The 15,203-nt window shown below is 39.7% G+C and overlaps 1 protein-coding gene across 9 annotated transcripts in view; it reads left to right on the top strand.

Moving 5' to 3' along the window:
• The window catches only part of SLC8A1 (solute carrier family 8 member A1), a 344,617-nt gene that overhangs the window by 57,169 nt on the left and 272,245 nt on the right, over positions 1 to 15,203 (top strand). The window lies entirely within an intron of this gene.

Genomic DNA, 15,203 nt, shown 5'->3' with positions numbered 1-15,203 from the left:
CTAACAGAGATGCATTCCTTTGAGTGTTTTTAGCAAAACATCCAAGGTTTCAGGAAGTAATATCTTTCTTTTGTTTAAACCCTTGCCCACTTCCATGATGTTAAAAGGAAATGCATGGCCAGGTCTTTTTTTTTTTCTTTTTCTAGTGAAAAATAATAGTAAATATGCTGAATTTTAAGTTTTTAAGAGTTAGTTTCAAGGATAGATTTAAGGGTCTGTTTAAAAGACGATGTGTGTTCACTCTCCATGATGCTGTTGGTGAAAACAAATGGTCCTCTCTTCTCCTTTACAGCAGGCCTTTCGTGCTTTGAGGCTCCTCTGTAGCTGTGAGACAATTCTGTAAAGCTTTGGATAAGGAACAGCTTTAACTTCACATCTCTAATCTTTTCTTTCCCGTGTTTTAATTTTGAGTTTCCATCACTCTGATAATAAGCAGATATTTCTGAAAATTGAAAATCCTTCAGCTCTCCTTTTGTTTTTCTTCCCACCACTGCCTTTCTTCTCTTAAAGCAGTAAGTAGGTCAGAAATTTTAGGGAGCCTAAAGTCACCCAAGTATGTGGCATTTCCCATTAGTGGCTGGACAGATTTATGGAATACCACAGGCAGGAAAGCCAGTGGATTTGATTTGAGAAATTGGGAAGAATCTGGTCTTCCCAGCTTGGAATGTCAGTTATAAAAATCCAGGTTAACACAGACCCTTGTCCTAAGACAGGCCTGGACACAGTTCTGGAGAGGAATGTTTATAGGTATTTCGAGGTCTGAATAGCAAGGCTAGATCAGATTCAAGATCTGAGTTACCTAATCCTAGAAAGAATTTAATCAGTCAGGAGTCTCAAGCAGGACTTTTTATTTTATCAAGAATTCAACGGTTGATTCTGGTTCCTTCAGCGAGACTTTCCTACTTTTTGTATTAGTCCCCTCAAAGGATTTTCTTTTTTGTTTTTATTGTTGTTATTGTTTTGGTACTATCCTTAGAGGTCAGTAGATTAAGGTACATTTTTGTTTTAAAAAGTTTTATCTAGTTAGTGCCTGTTTTCTGGATATCAGTGGTTCTTAAAGCTATATCCAGTCACAGAGTTGCTTAGTTTAGGTAGACATGATATTTGGGAGTTTGAGGTTTCACACCCTGCTGGGAAACTTTGTGGAAAAGAAGAGAGACCCTACCTCCTTAGCTCCAGAATCTTTTTATTTCAGTGTCCCATTTCCTCTCTGGGACTGCGATAGAGTTCTTGGCACAAAAGATACCAACAATTGACTTTCTGGGAATCTTTGTGTAAATGGCAACTTGTATGGCTTTCAACTTCCCTAAGCTAGCATAATGGGTAGATTAATATGTTCCTCCTTGGCAGGAATGGAAACTAATATTTTAAAAGAAGGAGGAAAAAACATGTGCTAAATCAGTGATTGCTATGGTAACAGGTACCTTATACATGTTAGAGAAAGAGGAGAAATGCAATCACAGTTCTCTAGAAAGGAAGAGAGCAGAAATTGGTTCACGGACTTTTTTTTTTTCATAACTGATAAATATGTATTAGACATTCATAATATGCTCTGTATAATCTTATCAAAGAGTATCGCAGAAACTTGACGATAAAATTAAATCTGTCATTTTGCTTTGTTAAAATTCTCTCCTGCAGAAAATCACAAAAAGCACCAAGAGCAAACACCAAATTTTAAATATAAGAGTTAAATTTCACTTCCCTGATAAATCCACATTAGAGAAGGCAAACATCTTACGAGTTTAGTGGGCATAAACACCTAAACTGGAACAAATTACTCTCCCTAGAATAGCAGTCCTCACCCACCCTGTCCCCACTTAGAAAGTAGGGATTTGCATGACATTGCAACTGTATTGGGTGTCTAGTTCTTAATGTTTAGGGCAGGGCTTCTCAGCTGAGCACTGTCGAAGTTTTGGTCCAGATAATTCTTTGTTGTGAGAGCTGTCCTGTGCATTCTGGAATATTCAGCAGCAGCCCTGGGTCCTTCTCACTAGATGCCAGTAGCATCCCCCAAATTGTGACAACTAAAAATGTCTCTAGACATTGCCACACGTCACGTAGAGGGCAAATGACCACTGGTTTAGAACCACTAGTTTAAAGTAACCTAGTTGTGTTCTCAGGGCTTGTGATATCTGAGTAACCTACTGCCACGCTAAAGGTAATATGCATAGGTATGAATGCTGTCCTTTTCAGTTTTTTGGTTGATTGGGTAATTTAGTGCACTTAGGTTACATTAGTTCTTTGTCTGGTGACAGAGATTCTTATATAACTAAAATCGCTGTTTCTTCCAGCTGTGGTATCCAATTATGTTACAAGGTGAATTTTGACAAATCAAAGAACACAAGGATAATATTCGAACTTTTTATCCCTTTACATTACACAGTTATCCCCTCATTGTGTTTGCTGTGAGCATCTTCACATGGGTTTATATGGAATGGGAAAGAGCTTATATAAATTAGAGTTTGTATGTATATATATATTTTTTCAGGATTAAGGCTTCACAATGGAAATAGGAAAAGAATGTAATAATGTTTTACAGCAAGTGGGAGTGCAAATTATTTTTATGTACTGAAAAACTACTGAGCTGTAAGAGGACAGATAAACATTTGGAGCATAGAAATCCTTCCTTTGATCCTGTAAATGTCATCTCATAAACTTTGTTTGTGAGATTTTTTTGTATCGTAACGCCAGATAAAGTGACCACAAGCAAAGATTGGTAGGTTTCTTGGTGTACAGCCTTTGATGAATGTCCCCAAAGCGCAGTAGGATATATTTGGATGGTTGTTGGGTTTTTTTCCTTAGCTAAATAATACAGAGCTGTGAGGTGAGAAGTGTGTTCTCATTATCACACTTCTTGAATTTTCAGAAAGTCTAGAGGTAATGCTAACATTTATGTTTTGGATGTCGTGACTTTGTTCTTGACATTTTATTCTATAAAAGAGTTCACATGTTTAAAAAAATCGGAGTGAGTTTATATATCTGGGATAAAGATGAAAGACCAGTAAAATTCAGTCAGTACTGGCACTGATCTGACAATGCATTTTTCCTACCCTTGTTTTATCTACTGACTCATGCCACCAAAAGTGTACGCGTTTACTAGTACACGATAATCTTTAGGGTTCTCAAAAGGCACAAACAGTAAGTATTTAACTCCATGTAGGGTAAAAGTAAGTGAACCCAGAGACGAATAGTATAATCTGTCCCAATATTTGTAAACATTAATACCAGAAGCCATTCTTTGATCCGTTAATCATAGCCATGATATTTCCCTTGTCCTCTTCGTTCATTCTCTTATCTTCCCCTCTAATACTTTTTGATCATCAGCGTCTCCACTTGAGGACTGAATGAGAAGAAATGATGCTGAACTTGATCTTGGATCAAGTTTAGTTCCGTGTAAAAACATCCCAGTGGTAAAGGTCATTTCGTCACTAGGGTGATATTGGTAGTGATGGAGGCCAGTGACATAGGGCTGAGGGCTCTGCCTGAAAAAGTGGATCCTTGTCTCTTTATTACTGTGTGATACGGATAAACCTTTTTGTCTACCTGACTTCATCGTATTGGCTGATAAGTGAGAACATTTGGTTTAAGTGCCCCCCTAACTTTCCTATAAGGTTCAGTAATTCTAGGGTCTGGGACTGAGAGTTCAACAGTATGGAGACTGGATGATTGCCAAGGGCTCTTCTAGTCCCGGAAGACTTTGAAGTAAAGGCTCTGAGAAAGAAAGAGCGTGAAAGACCTAATGCTCTCATGAATCTTGGGAGATTTACAGGAGAAGTTTTTATGGTTAGTGTCAAATTCCTTCTGCCTCTATGACTACCCCACACTGAACTGGGAGAGAGAAATTAGGCTGTAAGCTTCTGGTTTACCATTAGCCAGAACAATTGGATTTTCTTAAAATAGGACGTCAGAGCTTACAGAAGATATTTCTAGTTTCATACTCTGCTTTTTTGAAAGGATTCATCTTCCTATTTATTCAAATCCTTAATGTCACACTAGCATCTCCTTCCTCTTCTGAATAATAAATTACTTCTTCTCAAAGCAGCCTTAGCCTTTCCCCTAAAATGGAGTTATTTAAATATAAAATTATATATGGATTATATTTTAAATATATAATACGTGTACGTATATTTTAGAGGAGAATAGAACATATGGCAGGAAGGATTGGCAGAGGAGCACTTTTTGAGAGTCACATTTTTCAAGTTAGAAAAAATCAAAAGCAAGTATAAACAGCCTCCCAAAAAATGGTCTTGTCAGTGATATGTCCAGAAGTAGCTCCACAGCACGCTAGTGCTGCCTCAGGATACATCCGCAAAGAGCCATTTGGTGGCTTCCGTATTTACTGTTTGCCCCTTCAGACTGCTTCCTATCAGAAAATAGACATGCTAGGGTAAGCTAAAACTTCCACCAAATTGGTTAGAGATCTTTGATGAACTTTACTTCACATTCTCTTATGAAGCTCATTTGGAGTGATCACACCAAAGGGTTCAGATTAAGATAGACTCAGGCCAGTGACATTAAAATGTTGCTGGGATGGATGGGTATTATGCATCAGATTTTTGAAAGAACTGGTGTTTGCCTAGGTGGGTCTATGCTTATGTGCGATGGCTTACCTCAACAGCATGGTCTAGCTATAGGATCATGCTTGAGTAAGCATCAAGGTCACCTGGAGGTTTATTCAAACACAAATTGCTGAGTCTAATCCCCAGGGTTTATGATTTAGTAAATCTGGAATGGCACCCAAGAGTTGGCATTCTAGCAAATTCTTAGGTAACTCTGAGATAGCTGGTTCAGAGACCACACTCAGAGAACTACTGGGATTATAATTATGCTCCTATAACTATTTAGAATAATTAGCAGGAAGCATGTGAGAAATTGCCATCAGTTTTAGAGCTGAGGTGAATCAGCCCCACTTAAGATAACACCTTGTTCACAACTGAAAACTTTAAAAAAAAGTGGTGAATAATTATATGATTCTAAGCCAAGAGATAGTTGCAAGCTGAACAGAACCTTCCCTTTAAGGAGTGCCAGTGAAGGGGACAGGAAAAGGAAGCTGAATCTGTCACTTAAAAAGCATCTAAAAATAGTCTACTTTCTATTAATACTTTAACTTTACCATAATAGCTAGGCCATATAATCCAGATCTTCCAGGGAGATGTTTCTTTCATTCTAATGCCCAACAATAAATTATGGTATATCTGCATAGTTATGTTGCCATTGAAAAGGATAATTTTGAGGAATTTTGAATGATGAGGGGAAAATGTTCATGACATGTTGTTAAATGGTAGAATACCAAATTGTGTGTATGTGTCTATAAACTGGAAGAAAATAAGCATTATCAGCTGTGCTGGATTATTATAATAGTAATTTTCTTCATTATACTTTTCTATATGTATAAGCTCTTTAAGTTTCTATAATACAAATTTAGGTGAAAATAATTTCTCGTAATTTAAACTCCTTTGCTGCCCTACAGCGAGTTATGAGACCCACCAAATGACGTTGGGGTTAGGAAAGGAATAACACTGGGAGAGTTTGGGCTGCTTCTTCAGTTGGATGGCGTATGGGGCAGTAAGTTTTTTTAGGTAAGATAAAAATAGTCTAAGTGGTAGGCTTAGGATTTCTGGTAACTAACACAGAGATTGTTGTAACCACATTTAGTCCAAACCATACTATAGCAATTTCACTTGCTAAAACTTACACTTAATGATAAGGATTTTTATATTATCGTTATATTATGAGAAAACCCTGGAAGCGTAGGTTAGACTGTAAGCAGGAAGTATTGTGAATTCGTGGCTTAAGATTGCCACCAAAGGGTTTAAAAATTGGGTGTTCAGCTCACCCTCTTAGTACACAGGGCATTCACCAGGGAAGTCAGATCACTTGGGCAGCTAAGACATAAAGGGGAAAAAAATGCTCACTACGCTAGCCAATTGTTGATCTCCACAAATTGTCAATATGGTCTCTGTTGAATAAGCCTATCAACAGGATCAAATACGAAATAGGAATATTTTAGGTAAAGCTTCAGGCCATCATTGGAAGCATTATTTACACACACGCACACTCATCTATATACACACACGCACACACACACACGCACGCATCAATTTAGATAAGTACCTAGTATATATATAGGAAAACTCACTTTGAGTTTTCATTTGATTTGGCCCTAGCTTCTGAATAAAACAAGAAAATTTAAAATGGAAAATGTTCAACAAAAATTGTCAGAAAGCCGTGGGTTTAACAAAAACATTTGCCAAGGCAACGTGAACTACTGATACTACAGAATGTTGCTTAGATGTACAGGTTGTTTTGTTTTGCCCACTCTCATCAGTAAGTGAGCCTAAAAGTTTTAAATAGACCCTTCTTGTTGTCTAGAAACTTGAAGTCAGTATTGAAAGAGATGTTTTTCAGCATTTTCTCTATCACCAATTATGTATGAGTACTGTGGAATGAGAGTTAAGATACCGCTGAGACAAAAATCATCGTCTATGAAGTGTACAGCCGAAGAACATTATGTAACAGATGTATGTTATGTCTGCTAGGGACACATACATATATTAAAACGATCCGTGAAACATCTCCAAATGACTGTTTTATAGCAATTCGAGTTGAAGCACTTTTATGAATTTAATTACACTCTCAGATGTAGCGTTCTAATCAATGTCCATCATAGTAACCCCTACTTTCAAGTGGCTCTACTCATCAATAACATAAATGTTTATTTATCTGGCCTAAGAGGGAACATATTTCACAGTAATTGTTTTGAAAAGGGGTCATGTAGTTTTCAGTCACAATTTAAAGATGTCAGTCCGAGACGCTCCCCAGGATTTCATCTGTACACATACGTCAATGTGGCTGCAGTGATAAATAAGTGGGAGAGACTCCGCTAGTTAGTGGCCCATCAGTCTCAACTAATTCTTAAGTACCCTAAGCTAATCTCCTGCTGGTAACAGTTGAGTTCAGCATAATCAGCCCAACCAATTGTGCTATGAAACTATAGCTCTGCATTCTGTGGTGCCCCTTTATGCAGATAAATAGCAATGAAAGTCAGGTACAAGCAAAGAGGAACAATCGACTCCTCTTAGGTAGATTGGCTACAAAGTTGTGTATGTGGTTTCAATTAGCTTTGCAAAAACGTGGAAAAAAACCGTTTAATTTTAAATACCAGCCGGTACATGAAAAGCTTGTTTCTTCCTACTTTTACTCCTATGCAATTTATCAACTCCATTTTTTTTTTTTTGAGTAAGAAGATGTGTCAAAAGAGGCACATTCAAGAAAATAGAGTCCAAGTGAGGAATAACAGGTCTCCATTAATTAATTATGCAACTATTAGGTACTTCTCATTTGCCAAGCACTGTATCCCACACTCATATGTCAACAAGCTTATAGCCATAATACAGATAGATGGTGCATTAGATAATATAAAAGCAAATAAAGTGTAGTATTCATCAAATATTCAAATGAACAAATGAATGAGTCAATCAAGAAGGACATAAAATAATTGCAATAGAATCCCTCTAATTCTCTGCCTGGTAGTTAATCACAATGTAAATTAAAGCAGGAATTACAAATAAACTTAAAATGAATAGACATTGGATTTCAACTAAAACATGTAAATGTACTTTCACGAATATTTTCACAGAATTAGTAGTTTCTCTTTAAGTAAAAATCCGCTGCTTATAATTCTGTGTTTTCTTATTTGCTTAAACCACACCCATAACGTACAATTTTCAGTTGCAGTTAATAGTTGCAAGGCAGTCTAATTGCAGAGTTCATCCAGATTTTTTGCCCAATCTTCTACAGCTGTCTTGCCCACATCAAATTAAACAATTAAAAAAAAACAGCAGCAGCAACAACCACTAGTCTTAGTTGAGTATTTGCAGAGCATTCTACTGGATTTTCATAGGAATAACTGTCTCTTTAGCAGCCATATTTCATTAGTTCATATAATATTTAATCAGATTATGTAATTTCAGTAACAAAAGTGGCATAAACAGGTTTGGGAATAAACAGCCTGACCCTTGGTAACTGCACTTCCACCGTCCAAGTATACCTGAGAATAATCTACTAGGGGCAGGTATTTCACGTGCCATGGAGAGCAGAAAGGTCATCATCAAGTTCATTCTAAGTTCATCATTAGGTAGAGATTGGTTAGGAGAGCTTCTCCTGTCAAGTCTTGCTGAGTCCCTACGATGCGCTAGGCTCTGTGGAAGGCCACTGGAGTTAGCTTATCTTAATGGATTCACTCTAGTGAAGAAGACAGATATGTAAATAAATAATTACAATATAGTGTTACATAGACGAATGTGTGAGTATCTGAGATTGGGAAGGAAGGTTAGACTAACTGAATGGAGACGGGAAGAATGGGGTACAGTCGAGCACATTTGACCTCAATATGATAAAGTGCATTGGATTTTGCTAAACTGAAGAGGAAGAAATCTATTCTAGAAATATCGGTTGAGGGTTCACAAGTTCGTGGAGATATGGGAAGCAGCCATGAGATTTGTCCCACTGGAGCTTCTAAAATACTAGGCAGCCTGTTATAATCATTTGAAGAGAAGTATAAGAGGAGTGTTATGGAAGGACAGAGAAATGGAAAGGAGAGTTCCAACCAGGTGTGTGTGTGGTGGGTGGAGGATGTGATGGATTGTGAAGGGCTCCCTGGAGGAGGTGACATTTGAGCATTCATCATACAGTAAACCTTTTCAGGCAGAGCTGGTGTTATTGCCGAGCACAGCCAAGCCCTGATTCTGATGTCTGGGGCAACCGCAGAGATTGACGGGGATCTACAACCTAGAGAACTTGGCTAGCCTGCTTGGTGGAAATTTTTCTCTCTGTGGTCGTATTCTCTTATAGGAAGCATGGAGAATATGGGACCCACAGAGTCTGGGTTTCTTCAACCTGGGAAAAGCTTCCAACTCAGCCACTGAAATGTGTGGCAACTCTGCGAGTCAAAGCTGAGGGAGGAAAAGAATCTGGCGTGTCACAGAAAAAGAGACATTTTTACTGCCCTACTTTGGGTCAGATACGCAGGGTGATTTGTTAAAAAGTAGCACATTCCCTAAAGAAGTAGGACACCTGGTAACCCTTATTTTAGTAGAAAGGCCAAATCTGGCCATTGCCAGAGTAGTCAGTAATTTCTGCTTTCCTAAAGTTGTGAAAAAGCTACTCAGATCCAGTGTGGACCCTCATTACTCAGGAAATTCCTTTAAGCACAATCACTGAAATCCTAAAAACTGTAGCAACAAAATAATTAAGGCGCTCATCACTTGCCAAGAGTTACTTTCTTTTGCTTTATTAGGACAATGAAGCATGCTTCGAGAGCAGCTGGCAGAACCCACTTGTGCAGAGGAATTAGTGATGATTTCAGTCAAACTTCGATGAACAAATCAAAGAATTACCTAAACATCTGTCTTATAGTGCTTGGTTAAAAAAAAAAAGTGGGACGACACAGATACTTTTTTTTTTTTTCCCCCTCGTGAGTTTTCTTTGTGAAGACGCCAAAATATCATGAAGAAATCGAGTAATGCCCACGTTCAGGGCATTTCATGGCAATGCCTGTGATTGATTTATTCTTTTTTAAGTTGTTTTGTCACTAGACTGAGGAGGCAAGGACCTGGCATCCTTGACTTATAATTGAGTCTAATCCTACTGCCTCTCAGTGTGGCCTGGGGGCTGTTAACCTCTCCAAGCCTCAGCTCTGTTATGTGGAAAATGAGTACAAGAATAGCTGTCTGGCTTACCTCTTAGTATTGCTGTTGAGATGCAACAACAAGTTAAAAGTATTAAGATGCAGTTTTGCATGACACTCACTGTGGATATTATGATGCAATTATAGTTTCACAAAGTGCTGGTGTGTGGTATCAAGTCACTGCAAACTAGATTGGGAGTGCTTTATTTATTTTGTAAATGCTTTAGTCACTTGCCCATCTTCAACAGTATTAGATCTACTAGAACTCTATCTTAATAGCTCCATTTTGCAAAATATTTGAGTGAGCTGCTCCACTTTTACGGTGGTTATGGGATTTACCTTAAATGTAGCCTGAGAACTCCAATCGACTTTTAAAGAGAGAATTCAAGTCACCTCTACAAGCTGAAACTTGTCACTACTCACGGAAGCTAGCTAGATCTAGAACAGTTCTCTCTGTCCTGGCACTCAAACCTGAATCAGGAATTCTGGAGAGAGGGTCCAGCCACCCATGTTTTAACAAGCCCCCCCCTAGCAGAGGAACCACTGATATGGGAGTAAATAGCAATGGGGAATTGAAGTTTTTGCATTTCTTCATTTACTCACTCCAAGAAGTATTAAAACAGCTTCTATTCTGAGGCAGATTCCATTCTAGAAACTAGTAGAGGTAGAACAGTGAAAAAGATGGGCAGAGAGCCTGCCCTCATGGGGGGTACATGCTGATCCAGGGGACAGACTAGGCAAGCAAATAAATGATGTAATGTAAAGTAGTGATAGATGCTATGGATGAGGGGGTCGAGTGTGGGAGACTGCTGTTTTAGAAAATGTGGTCAGGGAAGGCCTCTCCAAGGAGGTGACATTTGAGCTCCTCTCAGTGAAGTGAGAAGCAAGGCCGCTTTAAAGAGGGCAGTGAGGGAGCTGGGCCCCCAGAAGAGTTTAACAAGAACAGGAGCATGAAAGGGACGCCAGGCTTAGTTCTTTCCTACCCTCTGACTTCCACATTTTTCCGCGTATTTGATTCATTCCTCTTTCTCTGCCAACAAGACTCTGCCTCTTCTTCCACAGGATGGGTAGAAGCCACTTCCAGATATATGAACACTTTGACTTGGTTCCAATTGAAAAGTCCCAAGAAAGGCGTCTCCCTGACAATCTTCTGCTCAAGACCCTCTCCTGGCTTCCTACCTCATTCAGAGTAAAAGCTCCTCCAGACCTGGCCTCCCGTCACCTCTCAGGCTCATTCTCCCCATGGCTTATCCTGCTTCGGCCACCCAGGCCTCCTGCAGTTTTTCTAGGTCTCCTACTTCAAGGTCTCCACCCAACCAGTTTGCATGCTTCCTTCTGCCTGGAGTGCTATTCTTCTAAGTATCCTCTCTGCCATTACTCAAATGTCACTTTCTCCAAGAGGTCTTCCCTGACACTCTATAGAAAATTCCATCTCCCTCATCTGTCTCTGTGCTACCCTTTGCGCTTATCAACATCAAATATACTATATTATATATTTGATTGTTGTGTTTATTTGCTATTGCCCTTTCACCAGAATTTAAGCCCTGGGAAGACAGGGACATTTGTTTGTTCTGTTCAGTCCTTTATCACCAGCTCCTTGAACAATGCCTGACACAGAGGAAGTGCTTAATAAATGTTTGATGAACGAATAAGTGATGCCTACAGGATACTTTTCTATAAAGCCTGTGAACTGAAGGCGAGCTTAAGCTGGGAATTATAAGGCCGTGAGAAGGGTTACAGCTGGGTGGGATAAAAAAGGTTTCACTTGGCTGTGAGATTTTCAAGTCTTGAAGCTTCAGTCTTGGTCTTCAAGCAAGCGGCCTTCAGAAAGTGGCTGCAAATTTCTGGGGCTCTCCTTTGTTTTCTGTAATAGGGAGAGAACAGTAGTAGAGCTGCTTAGAAAGGCTGGGAGAGGACCCAACCTATCTGGGGATGCCTCCAGCTCCTACACTACAATGCGGTACCTGTAGCCCAGAGACCAAATATATGGAACAGGGTATTTTATTGTCTACGTGGAAAGTTATTCAAATATGCCTATGAATAAACAACGTGATGCAGGTGTGCGTTGATTCATTCTGAGCTGTCCTCCAGGGCTGTTAGTTAGCATCTGAAACACCTATTCCAGAGGTGGTGCTTAAAGCACTACAAATACCTTTATCACGATCCACATATATTAGTTTTCTATTACTGCATAACAAATGACTGGAAACATAGTGGCCTCAACCAATATGCATTTAACTCCTTGCACTTTCCACGGGTTAGAAGCCCACGCAGAGTTTAACTGGGCCTTCGGCTCTGGGTCTCACAAGCCCGCAGTCAAGGTGTTGGTTAAGGCAGGGATCTTTTCTGATGCATGGGGGCCTTGTCAGAGTTCACGTGGTTGTACTTCATGGTGGCTTGCTTGTTGAAGCCCACAGGAGAATCCCTTTGAGTGTCTTTTTTCAGTGATGACCTGGACCCTCTTCTAAAAGGCTGACCTAATTAGATGAGGATCACCCAGGAAAAACTCTCTTTTCATTAACTCAAAGTCAAATGACTGGGGACTTTAAATACGTTTGCACACGCTCTGCACTTTTGGTATATAATACAATCTAATCTCGGGAGTGCTATCCCGTCATTGTTGCCATATTCTATCGGTTAGAAGAAAGTTACAGGTACTTCCCATGCTCAAGAGAAGGGGATTATACATGGTCATGGGTCACTGGGGGTCATTTTAGAAATCTGCCAATCATACCATAATAGAGAGTTTGGTAATTATGAGATGTAAGAGATAAGTTTCCATTTTGGAAATGAGAAGTGTTCAAACTTTTTGGCTGCCTAGAGAGATTCTGTAGGTCCCACTGCGCCTGCATTAAGGATGTATAGAAACTGTGAGCCCAGATGTCCAACACCTTTGAAGCAGTTAGTACTCAGGGTGAGAGCATCATTGGTCTTATGGCAACTGTTTCATGGGGGCTCTGCTGCCAATTCGACTGAATGGTTGCCTGGTCCTGCTCTCGATGCTTTCATCTGCCTCAGCATGAACATTTCTTATACGGCACGTGTGCGACTGTCAACAGAATGGGACTTCCCTGGGTTTATGATGCCAATTTTTGTGCTTGCTTATAAATAAATGTGGAAGTTTTAGCAGAGTTTGGCCTAGATTTCTTTCATGGAAAAGGCCACTTAGTAGTGAAATTGTAAGAGAAGAGACCATAGCTACCATCTACCTCTAATCCCAGGTGACCATGAACACTTACCAAAATACTGAAAAGCAAATTGGCTTAGGTCAGATCATATAAAAAAGAAATCACTAGGGTACCTACACCGTACATCGTTACACAGTTGAGGTTGCCAGGAAATACTTGAAGGCTAGGTTAACAGTTAAATCACAAATTTGTGTAACAATTAGTGAAGCTTAAAAATAGCATGATAGGGGTCTTCCCTGGTGGCGCAGTGGTTAAGAATCCGCCTGCCAATGCCGGGGACACGGGTTCGAGCCCTGGCCCGGGAGGATCCCACACGCCATGGAGCAACTAAGCCCGTGCGCCACGACTACTGAGCCTGCGCTCTAGAGCCTGCGAGGCACAACTACTGAAGCCCGCGCGCCTAGAGCCTGTGCTCCGCAACGGGAGAAGCCACCGCAGTGAGAAGCCTGCGCACCGCAACAAAGAGTAGCCCCCAGTCGCCGCAACTAGAGAAAGCCCATGCACAGCAATGAAGACCCAACACAGCTAAAAATAAAAACAAATAAATAAATAAATTTATAAAAGAAAATAGCATGATAATGATGTCAGAAAAAATGTACTGTGGAGACACTTTTAAGTTGGAAAGTCTACCTCTTTATTCTGAGTTCTAAATATCTTGCTGAAGGAGTCAACCTACAAACCTTAACGCTTGGCTTCACAGAGTTGCTGAATCTTTCAGTTGTTTCAGTTTCTTGTGGGATGGATCTCTCCTTATCTAAATAAAATCTCTAACACATTTAAAGAGAATAATTGACTAGAAATCTCTTAACCAATTTTGTTAATTCTATCTGGAGTCATATGTTATACATGAAAGTTTAATGAAGATGCTATAGTATTTGATGCCATGTTGAAAGTGGAACATATAAAAATGCTTCTTAATTGGATATAAAGCTATCCAATTAAGATAGCCTTTAAAAATAAGCTGCACTTTGCAAAATGGATATATTGGAAGTCTGTTAGTTAGAAAAATCCCCCCTGCTCTAGACTCCATGGTCTTAAAATTCCCTTCTTGAGTTGAAAAAGAAACCAAACAGACCAACAAGAAGAGAAATATTACCAGTATTTTGGGTCAGTCCCGTCTTGAGAAGTCATCAAAACCAAAAGTACTGATACCTGAGTAATATTCGCTGTTCTGTAACTCCCTTAGCATTTCTTTTCTGTTTGTTTGTTTGCTGTGTTTTGTGGTTGCTAATTAACTGATTGAGCATTCCTTCGATCTTCACATTTCTTGAAAATATCAAGTGTGTCTTGTGACTGCCATCAGCTGCAAGCATAGCATCAATTAACTTACCAAAACAGAGTGTTTGGTGATTAATCCGTAATGACAGGGCTGTTCTCCGGAATGATTAAATTCATTATCAAACAGCCAGAGGTAGAGTGCTTTCCACGGAAGATTTATTGCTCTGGAATTACCTTTCTCCCTCGTACCGATGAAGCTTGATCCGGTAAATAAGAAAGATGAGAATGCAGGGGGCTCCTTTTTAAAAGATAATGGATAGTCTATATTTTCAGTGCCTCGACTCCGAAAAGCAAAGTACCTCTTTGAATGTATGTCATCTTTGGTCATTCCCAAACCACTTGGTACTGCTTCATTATCACCATGTGAAGTAGTGGGTATCTGCAAGGATCCTGTGTGTGCGTCAGGCTGGGAAGCTGATTGTCCTTGTTCTTTCTACTAACACGTTGGTACACCTTATCACCAGCAAGGCTGGATTCGGGTGATAACTTTCTACATGATTTCTTTGCCCAGCTCTCCCCTCTATCTACACGCCTTCTACAAGCCTATTCATGGTCCAGATGATCTCCCTGACTGTGATCTCGTCTCCCTTGTGCAAAATTTACAGTTTATAATTCTAAATGATTCACAGACACACTGCAAAATAGGCCTAAACCTTTTCCGTACCTAAATTCTCTTCATTCATTCATTCTGTTCTTTAGAGTTTTCTTACCCACCTGAATCCAAAGGAACTTCCCTCTCCTCGTTGTCTATATCATTTGGGGCATTTAATAGAGCTCTTTCTGTAGCTTAATATTATTTCTGGATGTTTCTTTTGAATCCTCCATGAACTGTGGGTGCCCCAACGGTAGAGAAGTCCGAACTTCTACTTCATTGCTCCTTGTGTTTCACACTGGGTCGGGCAAGGAGCATATCTGTAAACAGACCAATACCTCTCTCTGAGATTTCTTGGGAAGATGACACGAATTTAGTTACTCTGTCAAGCTGCCTTCCTATTCATCTGATCCATACTCATTTGAAGATGTATGAAGAATACCTAAACCTACTGCTT

This window comes from Phocoena sinus, chromosome 13 (assembly GCF_008692025.1).
Source record: "Phocoena sinus isolate mPhoSin1 chromosome 13, mPhoSin1.pri, whole genome shotgun sequence".
Classification (NCBI taxonomy): domain Eukaryota; kingdom Metazoa; phylum Chordata; class Mammalia; order Artiodactyla; family Phocoenidae; genus Phocoena; species Phocoena sinus.
The sequence above is the reverse complement of the archived record's forward strand: the minus strand, read 5'-3'. Positions and strand labels throughout refer to the sequence as shown.